The sequence below is a fragment of the Nelumbo nucifera genome, chromosome 2 (genome assembly GCF_055504915.1).
Source record: "Nelumbo nucifera cultivar China Antique chromosome 2, China Antique-T2T, whole genome shotgun sequence".
Lineage (NCBI taxonomy): Eukaryota > Viridiplantae > Streptophyta > Magnoliopsida > Proteales > Nelumbonaceae > Nelumbo > Nelumbo nucifera.
The window spans coordinates 69,816,664-69,829,898 of record NC_142650.1 but is presented as its reverse complement, the minus strand read 5'-3'; the positions used below and the strand labels follow the sequence as shown (position 1 = coordinate 69,829,898).

Sequence of the window (13,235 nt, the reverse complement as noted above, 5' to 3'; positions counted from 1 at the left end):
AAAACCGTCAAGCTCAAGCTCAATTCGATGTAGAGATTTGAGCTAAAATTTGGTTCAACTTAAAAGCTCAAATGTGTGGCAAGCTTCCTATAAAAAATAAAAAATCATGCATAGAAAAGTTAGTTTTGTTATATAAATAAATATTTAAGAATTATAAAAATCATTTATTGTCATATATATAATAACAATATTATATATAATATTTATTATAATACACAAAAATAAAAATATTACTATACATATAATAAAAGTTATTTATTAATATATGTATGTATGTATGTATAAGCTCGATTAAGCTTGTGAGCCTCATGAGTTGAGCTTTATTAGGATCGAGCTCCGCTTAACTAGCAAACATGTCTATATATTGGGCTTGAGCTTGGCATGAAGCTCGATTTAGACTGAGTTGAATTGAACTTTTCACAAGCCAAGCTTGAATAGCTTGTGAAAAGATCGATTTGTTTCCACCCCTACCACCCCATCCTAGCTTACAACCCTAATCATAGGAGTGGAAATGAGGTAGGTTTGGGGCAGGGATCATATTCCCAATCCTTGACCCTGATTTTGAAATAAATCCCTATCCCTAGCTCCTATCCCCGTAGGGGATAAAAGTTGTCCTCCATCTCTGATCCTTGATAGAGAAGGGTTCCTTGCAAGGACCTGAATCTCATAAATTTTTTAATTAACACTATTTTTTGAAAACTTAAAATAAAAGAAAATTTTAAGATATAAATAATATTTGAAATAATATATATATATATAAATAATCGAGGCCAGGGCAGGGTGGGGACTTCATTCCCCATCCCAACCCTGACCCTAGTCGAGGATCCCTATTAATCCCCATCCCGTCTTTACCCCTATCAAAGCAATTCCCATTTCTGTCCCGACCGTACCAAAGCAATCCCCATCCAGACCTAATGTCGGGTACTGATAGGGATGGGGGAAGTTGACATCCCTACATAATCATGATTCAATACATTAATTAATAAAATATTATTTTAATCAACAACTTTTCTATTATTGTATATTTAATTATTAATTATTAATATTTTATTATTTTATTATCTAATTATCTAATTAGCTAATTTATTAACATTAATAAATAGTTATTTTCTATATTATTTATATATATTAAAAGGAAATGCATATGGAAACATAGCCTATTCTTTCAAGCTTTGAAATCTACTCATGTGCGTAGATGAACATTCTCATGTGCTTAGAAGCACTCTAGTTAGTTCTACACGTGCAAATAAATGAAAAAAATGAAGAAAAATGAGAAAACCTTTATTATTTAAGTAAATTAATAATAAACAACAGTAATAAATTAAATATGAATAACCAATGATAATTAATTAATTAAAATAGTTATTTAATAATGAAAAATAATATTTCCAATTAAACTATATTACTTAATTTCGTAAATAAATTATTAATAAAGTATCAGATATCAAATATATATAAAAAATTATTAGTTATTCTTTAATTAATTAATAATTATTTATTAATGAAATAAAGTAATACTTAATTAATTAATAATTCTATGTGCTCCATGGGCCAAAGGCACCTTGGCTCACCCATTTTACCAAAGAAAAGATTTTGCCTCAAAATATAATTTTTAGCTTTGTATTTATGAAATATGAAAAACTAAATAAAATATAAATTAGACCTATATATATTTCGAAATATATAGTCAGACTGACTAGTCAGACTCTCGTTAAACCATGTGTGTGTATACTTATATGACGTGGCATGGTTTGACCCATTCGACCTGAATCATCAAACTTGTGACAACGATTCAAAGGCAACAATGATTAGTCCTCTAGTTTGATTTTGAAGACATTGATCACAGCCACTCCATCTAAAGATTGAGGATCATTGACTACGATAATCTAATAATCTTTACTTGCAAGTTAGGTTTGAAGACTAGACCTGTTCATAGGCCGGGTAGCCCGGACGGGCTAGCTTGGCCCGACCCGATCTAAGTTGGGCTTGGATAGGATTTTAGGCCCGTGAACTCGAGGTCGGGCCTAAAATATTGGGCTCAACCTTTTTCGGGCCGGGCTCGGGCTTTCTCAAAAAAGCCCCGCCTGAGCCCGAGCCTGACTTAATAATGTATTATATAATAAAAATATATTTTATTTAATAAATATATATATATATATATATATATATATAATATTTTTTCTTTATTATTCTTCTAATTTTTCAAGTAATAGTGAGATTTTTCATTATTTTTTAGGTTTTGAGGTCTTTTAATATAAAAAAAATAGTTTTTAATTGAATAAGAAAAGAAAAAATATTTTTTCCAAATTTCTGGCTGAGCTTGGGTTTAGGCCCGAGCTTCAGACAGGTTTTATATGAGAGCCAGGCTTGGGCTCGGGCTCGGGCCAATGCATGTTTTGTTAATGTAAAGGCAAAGCCCAGCTCGTGAACAGGTCTAATGAAGACATTAGTTGAATATGTGTAACTAGAGAATGAACAACTCTCAACTCTAACTAGATCTAGTAAAAAAGGACATTGTCACAAGCAAAGAAAGTTAGGGGCATTCAAATTCAGCCACTAAATATAATGAATAAGCAATTTAATTGGTTTGGATATTAACATATTATTATATACTGTTATACATCCTAATATTATAAATTTATAAATATTGATATACATTATTATAAGTATTCATATTAATATATTATTTTTATAAATATTAATATTAGTGTTTCCAAACTATCTACCTAAACCAAACCAAATTGAATTGGTTATGACATCATTTCCTATTAGTATCAGTTTGGTTAGGTTCTCATTTTTATCAAAATCAAAGAATGAATACCCTAGAGGAGTTATGGTTATATATTTTTTATTAAATCACTACTAAAAACATTAAATAATTAAAAATTAAGAAATATAATTAAATAACTAAAGTTGATTAATAAAAAATAAAATTCAACACTTAAATAATTAAATTAAGAAAATTTTAAATTGATTACTAAAAGATTTAAATTTTAAATTGATACAATAAAATATAATAATATTATAACTAATTAGTAATAGTAAATTTTATGTTTCTTAAAAACTTTAAACATTAATAAAATTATAAGTATATCACAATTTCCAATTAAAAATTTATATTTATAACACAATTTTAATATATATATATATATTTAAGAAAAATGTATAAATAATAAAATATAATTCAAAATTATTTTAATTTTAAATTAATATATATATATATTAATTGGTAAAAATTAAATTCCATTTTATATCAATGGTTAAGTATTAATTAATACAATTAAATAAACTTTAAATTTAGAATACCACTTATAATTAATTAATAAAATTTACTTTCATAATAAATCTTTATAACTAATAAAATTAAAATTTAAAATCAAATTTAAGTATAACTTAATATCAACTTAAGTTCTATTTAAAAAATGATTACATTAATAAAATAAATAAGATTAATTGCCACAGATCACTATCTTCTATCGTGAGATGTGCGGCTACAGTGTACTACGGGTAGGATGCAGGTAGAGAGCTAATAGGAAATCTGGGTTCTGATTGGTATGCAACGAACAAAAAAAAAAAAAAAAAAAAACGTTCATCTTCCTCTTGATATGCAAGGAAAATAGAAACTCTTCAGTTTCAGAGGTTCGGTCCTCAAGTCGCAACCTCTCGGCCTCTCTTCTCTCTTCTCAAACCACCACCGTGCATTGTCCACGACTCTATGATTCATGCTGCCAACACCAAAGTAACCCACCACCGTAGTGCTAATGTCATGGACGGCTCCTTAACACCACCGCCACAGTCTTTTATAGAGATCTCCCTCTTTGGTTGTTGGTTAACTTTGAATCCATCCCCTGTTCTTTGATTCTCTACAAAATTTTTTATAGAAATCTTTGGATTCTTAGATTCAGCTTCTTATTTCCATTTGCAGACATATAAACAAGCTTTCTATTTTGCGGTGAATTCATCCGACTAAAGCTTGAGTAGCTCATTATGACTTTCTGACTTCTTCCCATTTCTACTTTTGGGTTTGGCCAACAATTTTCAAGAACTAATTTTATAGATGAAGTTGTTATTTCTGAGATGGAGGCCTCTCAGGCTTCTTTGAATGCGGAAAGAGGTGTTCGGATTCAGGTTCCATTGGTAAGTTCTTTCCATTCACTTTTGGTCATTCGACATTTATTTATCCAGCCCATGCGTTTTTCGAGAAACCCATATTGAATTATTGGTGAATCTGCTGTGTGTGATCGCATCTTTGGAATATGATGAATAGGGATTCCGTATGTGTGGGGTTTAGAGGTTGGAATATGGAATCCTTTTTCAGTTCGGAGATGGGTAGGTTGGATATCGGATTTATTGGTTTTTTTGAAGAAGGATATATTCAAGTCTCTTGCTCCGGAGAGGAAATAGCTCGGTTCTCTTATTTGGTTGGGGAGTAATAAAACTTAGTGTTTAGGCGAATGATCTCAACTTTTGCTTCGCTTAGAGTTGGTTTTAGGTACAGGTTTAATCTTCTAAGTGCTTAAACCCCAAAAACTTTAGCTTCACTAGACAGACTAGAGAATCGTTTCCCTACTAGGCTGCCCTTAACAAAACTCCCGTTTATTTACCCCTTTGTACATTGGTTTTAGAGTTCCATGCACACTAATTTTTGCTGGATTCAAGTATTGTGAGTTATGATTAGTCATTTTTGTGATTTTGTTTATTTTCTTTCTTCCCGTGGTGGTTCAGATCCAATGAAGACCATTGTTATGAAGAGGGTTTGGAATAAGGCAAAGCATGCATGGTAAGAAGTACAAGAAAACTGAAAGGTCATCTTTCATATTGTGAGTTCAAGAAAATTGGAACATATCAATATTTTCCTCTTTTCATTTTCTCACTTTATTTTTTTTTTTCATTTGGAACATATTTTAGTATTTTATTAATATTTTGAATTGTTGAACTTATATTTGCAATTCTTGGTGGTGGTATTGTTTGGTTCAATTGCTGATATTGTTGGGAAATAGCATTTAGGGCTCATTGCTCCCTACTGTCAACTGATAAATCTAGAGTTCTTGTGACCCTTAAAAGAATTTCTCCAAGTGATATGTTACTAATGGATGCAAAAGTCTTAGGAAAACATGCTCTCATTAATCAAAACCTAATGTAAGTTTCATCTTAGCAACCAGATGGGTAGTTCATCCCCCATTATATGGAAAGGCTTCATGATCTCAAGAGTCCATGTAAACATATCAACTTTGTTAAGTACTAGGGTTGCTATTTCTATGGACATTGCCTTATTTTTAGGACCTATTGGTGTTTAGGGTTCACACATCAAGTATCAAGTTAGGATTGTGCAACAAATGATCCTTTAGATTGATTGATAAAAAAAAGATCTTTTAGATTGCCTTCACATCTCAAATTATTCTATTTTTTCCATTTGAAATACTAAATTGTTTGCACCTTGATGGTGGAAATACTAAACTACTGGTTGAAATAAGAACTACCATGAATTCGAATGACTTCCTCTTCTAAATGAGGAGTATGAAAACAAAACTGGTTCAGTGGTGCATTGGTGTCTAATACTTGTTCTTGTTATAAGGAGCAAATTTGGGTACACTATTGGCTTATTTAAACCAATCGTGTGAGGATGCAAAATTTATATCCATATTTTGAAAGCAAATTACTTTTGAATTTCAATGCACAGTTGCAGCCACCAACAGCCATTTTCAAGGAAAATTTGCATGTCAAACAAACAAATGGACACAAACTTGAACCAGAGTGTATATTTCGAGGGGCCAATGTTGCATTGTAAGCAAAGGCAACCTTAAAGACAAAACAAAACAACCAAGAGGTTCAGCTAATTTGCATTTGCATTGGCACAAATGAATGAAAGTGCAAATAAAAAGTGTATAAATTCTGCTTCTTCACCTTTTAACTTGTTCTATTTCTACATTGTTTTAGGTTTTATTTTACTTTATTAATTTTCACCACAAACAAAGTAAAATTGAACACAAAAATAAATTTGCATTCAACTCATTTGCACTCACCTGCTTTAATTTGCACTAATGCACTTAAATTAAGTTGCATTAATTGCATACACAAACTAGGCCATATTACCTATACACCAACACATTATAAAGCCTTGTTAGCTTCAAGAGGAACAGCCCTAAGGGGCTGGGACTTCTGCAAGGTGAGCCCAAACTTATCTCCCATGTCCATATCTTCAGGGGACATCTCACCTGGAGGCTCCCAATCAAAGAAGTGAATGAGTGAAGCCAACATTAGATGTATCATCCGAGTTGCTCCTGATAATCCTGGACACATCCTTCTCCCAGCCCCAAACGGAATCAGTTCAAAATGGTGTCCTCTAAAATCAATATCAGAGTTCAAAAATCTCTCTGGAATGAAAGAATCAGGGTTCACCCAAAAGCTAGGGTCCCGGTCAAGAGTGCACACATTCACCAGCAATTGGGCGTCCTTGGGCACCATATAGCCACAGATTTCTACGTTGGATTCAGCTCGGTGGATCAAAAATGGAACTGGTGGATGCAATCTTAATGTTTCCTTCACAATTGCTTGTAGGTAGGGGAGCTGATCAATATCTGATTCTTCAACCAGATTTCTGTCCCCAATCTTTTGTTTCAGCTCTAATCGTGCTTTCGCCATAGTCTCCGGTGAGCGGAGCAACTCTGCCATAGCCCACTCCACTGTGCTCGAGGTGGTGTCTGTCCCTGCAACAAATAGTTCCTGGTGCAAAATCATCATGAGGGTTCACTGCTCTGACAACTTATGAAGAAAAAACCAGAAACTCCCAGGAAATTCCCAGATTAAAACAATTGAATAGACGGAAGGAAATAAACAAATGAACAGTACCAAGAGAAGAATTTTAATATGAGTTCGCCCAAACTCCTAATCATTCTCTGTCTTTTGGTTGAGAAGTGCATCCAATACATCTTCCTTGCTTCCAACAGAGACAAGCTTCGTCCTTTGCACTCTAACCGCTGATCAATTATTTCATCAAACAACTTATAAAACCCAGCAACATTGATCGCCATGCGACGCCTTATACCTTGTGGGTCTATCCGTCTAAGTATAGGGAAATAGTCCATAGGGTTAGGTCTTCCACCCTCCTCCATGGCTCTGTGTACCAGAGCCTTGAGCTCTTGTGCAGAACCAGAATCAAAAGAAGCCAAGTCGGTAGAGAGAATGGTGTTAGATATCAAATTAAGAGTGGTGATAAAAGCTGCTTGGCCAATATCGACTGCACTTCTAGTCTGGCAGTTGTCGCGAACATGAGCGGCGAGTTCATGAACCTTTCGGCATCGGAGGCCTTGGCTGGCGTCAAGTTTCTTGGCTGCAAAAATTTCAGTATTAGCAATCCTCCGATGGAAACGCCAACGAGGAGAGTATGGTAGCCACACCATGGACGCCTGGTGGAAGTTGAGTGCACGGGCTGCGTCTGGGATGCTTCGACTGGCGAAAAGCTGGTCGTTATTCTGGAGGATCTCTTTAGCAATGTCGGTCGGAAGAGATGACGACGACAGTAGTTAAAGAGCCAAGCTTCAGAGTCATCAGGGGGCCATGGATTTTGCTCAGCTTGGCCAGTGATTCATGTGGTTTTTTGCCTAGATTGAAGAGGTTTCCGACGACCGGAAGAGGGAAGGGACCGGGTGGGAGTTTGTCGGAGCGGGATTTCCAACAAGTGAGAACATAAATGAATGCCAACAGACACGAAATCCATGATAGAACAGTTGTTTCATTCATTCTCTCTCTTAAAGAAATTCTCAACTAGAGTGCCCAACCCCAACAAGTGCAGCGGATCCAAAGTTCGTTCCAAACTAGGAGGGGCTGCAAATTAGATTTTTGAGGGGGATTGCCGTCCCAAAATCCCTAGAAAAATAAGGGAAGACAACAAAACGTACATCTACCACAACCACAAGTAAGGCTGCTGCAGGGCTGGCGGAGAAAAAGTGTAATGATGTGAATGTGTTGAATTTATTTCAAATATACCTGTATCTTGGCAACTTTAAAATGCAGTACCTGCCGTTGATCTATTTGACCAGTCCGTTAATCTATGTCAAGTGTCATTGGAAAAGTTAAAAATGAATTGAACAGTTCCAAATCCTAGTCTCTTTTATTTAAAAAAGTTAATGACTATTTAGAAGAATCTAAAATTTGGGACTGTTTATTTTATTGTCAATGTTTGGATAGTTGATAAAGAAAATTAGATGATATTCTTAGGGCATTCTTATTTTTCAAATGTCACTTAAGGGTTGATTAAGGACAGGTACTAGATTGTCACATTCTAAAAATTCGGGTACTGAATTGTTGCATTTTAAAGTTCAGAGACCCAATTGCCAGTCGAGCCAAAGTACAAGGTACTAATAAGGAATTTTCATATATATATATATATATTTATATTTGTGAAATTGTTTAAAACTCACCATAAATTTTCAGACTAACGGGCGTTAATATTTTACCATTTTAACATTCATAGAAAAATGTAAAATATATACAAAATAAATTAACAAGTGTTAATATATTACCATTTTAATATTTAGACATGAAAAAAGGAAAAAAGGAAAAAAGTTCAAAAAAATATTTTCAAATATAAAATACATAAAAACATAGAAATTACAAAAAATATAAAAAGTTATAGAAATTGTAAACAAAATAAAAAATTATTTTCAAATTATAGAAAATATAGAAATTGAAAAAAAAATAAGAAAATAAAAATTGTAGAAAAAACACCAAAAATTATAGGAAAACATAGAAATTGTAAATAAATAAAAAAAATACAAGAAAATTTATAGATTGTAGAAAATAAAAAAATGTAAAAAACAAAAATTATAAAAAACATTGGAAATTGTACCAAAACATATATTAAGAAGCATTAGCGGTGCACTAACGGAAGGTGCGTTTTGGAAAATAAAAACTTACTGACATAGTAAGTTCTAGACATTTTGAAAAGTTGTAGTGAGTTTAAGAGAAATATTGAAAACTCATGGTGAGTTTAAGAGAAATGTTGAAAACTCATAGTGAGTTGTAGATAATTTCCCTATATTTTTTGTAAACATTTCAAACACAACACTTACGCTATGTTTGGTTTGAAGGAAAAAGTAAGGGAAAGGGTTTCTCTTCCTTTCCCTACCTTTGCCTTTGAACCAAATATAGCCTTTGGGTATGCTTGGCAAATAATTTCTCTTTCTTTTCTTTTCTTTTTTTTTTGTCGGCAGAAACAACCAAAAAAAAAAACTTTCATTTCGTGAGATTCTTGAGGAGGTAGTTGATGTTGCACAACTGTTGTTCGGAGGTTTTGTCAAAATATTAATTTGAACATATGTGATAGGACATGTATATGCCAAAATATTAATTTGAGCAAGTTAAAAATTTCGTCTCTCTATAATTACTTGTTTTGGAGGTTTTTTCTCCAGTCATCTATACAAGTACTTTTTAAGTGTTTGATGAGATCATGAAATCTTATATCATGAGTGCTTATTTTTTTGTGAAAATGATAATTATAACTGTAAATTAACATAGTTATATATTGGATAAATATAAGATAAAAATAAATAAATAAATATTTATCTCATAAACCACTACAAGTACTTGTATGTTTCCACATTCAATGCAGCAGTGGTGTGAGGAAGAGAGGAGCGAATGAGAGAAAGGGAGGAGGAAAGAAAGAAGGAAGAAAGAAATGAGGGAGAAGAAGAAAGATAAAAATAAAAAATAACTAGATAAAAGGAGAGAGAGATGGTGGTGGTTCGGGAAAGACTTATGATAGAAGAAGAAGAAGAAGAAGAAGAAGAAGAAGAATTATGTTTGAGGGCACAATTTTTCTATGGAGATTTTAGAGTGCTTGCAACCTCTTTTCATCCATTAGGTGTAGCTAATCATAATGACTTTTCGCCCATTTTTCTTCTCCATCAACACTCTTAGGCTATGTTTGGTTTGAAGGAAAAAATAGGGAAAGGTAGGGAAACCTATACAAGGTTTGTAAGATTTCCCTACTTTCCCTACTTTTTCCTTCAAACCAAACATAGCCTTAGAGATGAGATCTCTACTTCTATCGATAAAACAATTTCCATCCCATACACCAATGAGAACGAAGTAGTGCCCGATAGGCATTCTTATGAAGGATAGCTTCTTAGATCAGTCCTTGTAGATTTCTGCCATTTTCTTGGGGATGATCTTCACACTCTTGTTGGTTGCTTCCTCTGCCCCATTAATTTGTGATCGATATGGGTTGTATATTGAACTTTTCACAGAGGACACTACCTCTTTCTTAAAGTTGTACCCATTATTAGAAACTAGCTCATGATGGACGCCACCATATTTGCAATGATCTAATTGATAATAAACCTAGCAACTTGAACTGATGTCAGCTTAGAGTAATCCACCCCACTTGGTGAAATAGTCTCTTGCTATTAGGATGTATTCATGTCCATTGGATGCCTTTGGTGTAATCTTAACAATCACATCGATCAATCCCCCATGTGAAAGAGAGCCGCATCATGGTCAAATTATGTATAGCTAAGATTATAGAGTGTGAATGAAGTTGGTGTAAAATTGACATTTGTGGCACTTCCAAACATAAGGATGATAGTTGGTTTTCTTCATGATCAATAGTATCCTAACCATAGAATTTTTTGTGTTTCCTTGTGTCCATTCATATGGGGCTCATAGACTCCTTCATAGACTTCTTTTACGAGTTCACATCTGCAGCCCACAAGGGGGCACCCCACAATGTCTCACAGCACATCCCAACCTTGTATTTGGAACATCTTCCGATGATGTTTCATCATTTCCATACATGTCATCGAGAGATGTTCCCAATACAAGGTGGGGATGTGCTGTGGAGCGCAGATCTGAACTCTTCTTTAACAAGGCAAGTAGTTTGATCTTCAATACAAAAAATAGTTGGACACCTTCCATCATATAGGACCTGTTGTAGAGTTTCCCTCTGCACACTACAAACTTCATTGCTAGCCAGACTAGAGTTTCTTTGTCGTTCTTGGTCATCCCTTGTAGGAATATCGCACAGCAGTGCAGCTAGTCAGCTACATGCATTTGAGTGGAGTCAATTGACCCCATTGAAGTTCAAAAAAAAAAAAGGCATGAAGTTCGTGTATTATTTTAGGCTTTCCAACCCACTTTCCCATATTGTCCCCAATAAAACTAAATGAAAATATAAGTGTGGGGTCAATTTAGTCATATTATATTTGGATTCAAACTAATTAGCTTTTGAACTAATTATATAAAGAGCCCATTTGGGACGACTTCTACGGTGATTGAGCTGCATTGAGAGAGTTACTTCCAAAAGCTAATTTAAATGAAAATATGTGTACATGGGGTCAATTTAGGTGCATTATTTGGACTTAAACTAATTGATTTTGAACTAATTATATAAAGAGCCCATTTGGGAGGGCTTCTTCGAGTTACAATAGCTTCAAGGACCTCTATTTGGCTTTTTAGATTTCTACAAAATTGGGCTTCACAATTTTATAGATTTCTTGACTTATACAATGCTAAAAGTCACTGCATGAAAGATGATGTAGGCGCACATGGCAGGCCCAATGACATAGGCGCACATGAAAGGCCCGAGATGGTGACACGTGGCACAGGCTGGATCACATCCTGGCCGTCTACATATAATAAACTCCAGGCAGATTCAAGTATAAAGAAATGGTGTCACTCCCTAAGTAAACTATCTTGGCATTTATTGCTCTAAGTTCTTTAGCTCCTTGGTGACCTTGTCTGAACTACTCTATTCAGGCCTCGTCTAACCCCTCATGTACACACTTACTAACTTGACTGCCAGAATCTCTACCCTTGAGATAACACCGGACATATTGGACTTATAGGCCCTCGGCTCTATCAGCCCTCGGACACATCATCAGTAAGCCCTCGTCTACGGAAGTGAAGGTACATTGTTTCGCTCGGCCCATCTTGACAGCAACAAAAACCCTTTCAAATGGGCATAAAGACTTTTCTGAAGCAGTTGATAATATAAAAAAGTAAATACATTTTAACATTTATGAAGCTTTTGACTCCACTAGCTACAATTCTTGACTACAGCACCGATTCCGCATGATTTATGAATTTCTACAACTCAAGTCAATAAAATCTTTTGAAGGAGTCATCTGCATTGTCGAAAAAATCATTGATGGAATGGAAAAATTAGCCTAGACAAAGAATATTACATTGTTGTATTGTTGTATAGATATAGCCAGGTTCATATATGGTGTGAATCCAAACAATGACAATACGATAATTTTATTTGTATCAAGATATATATTCTTAGTTCTTCGTTCCTGATTGCACAGAATCTCGATTTTTTTTATTAGAGATATTGCAGATCACAGAGAGACTAAGGGATGGAAACAAAGCAAGGCCGAGTCGACTGACCTTTTTATATATCAATGTAAGGTTCACTGACCTTTTACCAAAGATAGAGATACTGCAGTTACCATGGTATTCAAAACCGGACTGGACCGGATGGTTGGATCAGAAAAACCGGGAATCGGTTAGGTGATTGGTTCCAGTTTTTCTCAAAACCGGATTTTCTCCAAAAATCATTGATTTTAGTCAGTAAATTGTTGACCTGGGCAGTTAATCGTTCAAACTGTTTGAACAGTTTTTACCGTTTTTTATTTTTTTTTAATTTTTTAATTTTTTTGTCAGAATGGGCCTATCATCCGGTTCAAACAGTCGGACCGTTCAACCTGGTAACCGGACCCCTGACCAGTTCGGTTTTAAAAACCATGGCAGTTACAATTACGTGCTTTTTTGTAAATTTGTTCACCCATTTGTGTAATTGTGGAATTGATTTTTTTTTTCTATCATAATGCAACACTATTTTATTTCCATAATTGGTTTGTGTTTAATGTAAAAAATTAAACAGCCTACGTTGTCAACAAGGCTCTTCCTGCATGATATATAGTATGTGTTTGATTCTGTTTACGTTTTTTTCATTCAGTTTTTGTACTTTATTTGCTTGCAAAATCGAGAAAGGTAATAATTACAATTGTTTTTGACAACTAGGCACCACATCAGCATAACAATGAAAAAACGCTTAATCGTTGGGAGAAGTTTTAAAAAATAACTTCCACAAATAGTAAGTGTGCACAGAAATCAAAGTCACATTTTGCTATTCTTGATGCGTACGGAAGAGCATGAGAGGGGAACTGTTGAAGTGGTGCCTATGTGGCAGCGTTTATTGAATAAACGCCCATGATTTCAAACACCCTCATAGT

General features: G+C 34.2%; 1 long non-coding RNA gene and 1 pseudogene across 2 annotated transcripts; one reads left to right on the top strand and one right to left on the bottom strand.

Moving 5' to 3' along the window:
• The first annotated feature begins 3,496 nt into the window (after positions 1–3,496).
• On the top strand, positions 3,497–4,977 carry LOC148802312 (uncharacterized). The gene is made up of 2 exons (XR_016082079.1): positions 3,497–4,137; positions 4,726–4,977. It is a non-coding gene; the product is annotated as an uncharacterized LOC148802312 (long non-coding RNA).
• A 148-nt stretch (positions 4,978–5,125) lies between these two features.
• Positions 5,126–8,110, bottom strand: LOC104601479 (geraniol 8-hydroxylase-like; annotated as a pseudogene). The gene is made up of 2 exons (XR_016082078.1): positions 6,850–8,110; positions 5,126–6,723 (listed from the first exon to the last, which is right to left on the bottom strand). The product of XR_016082078.1 is annotated as a geraniol 8-hydroxylase-like (transcript).
• Positions 8,111–13,235: the final 5,125 nt, after the last annotated feature.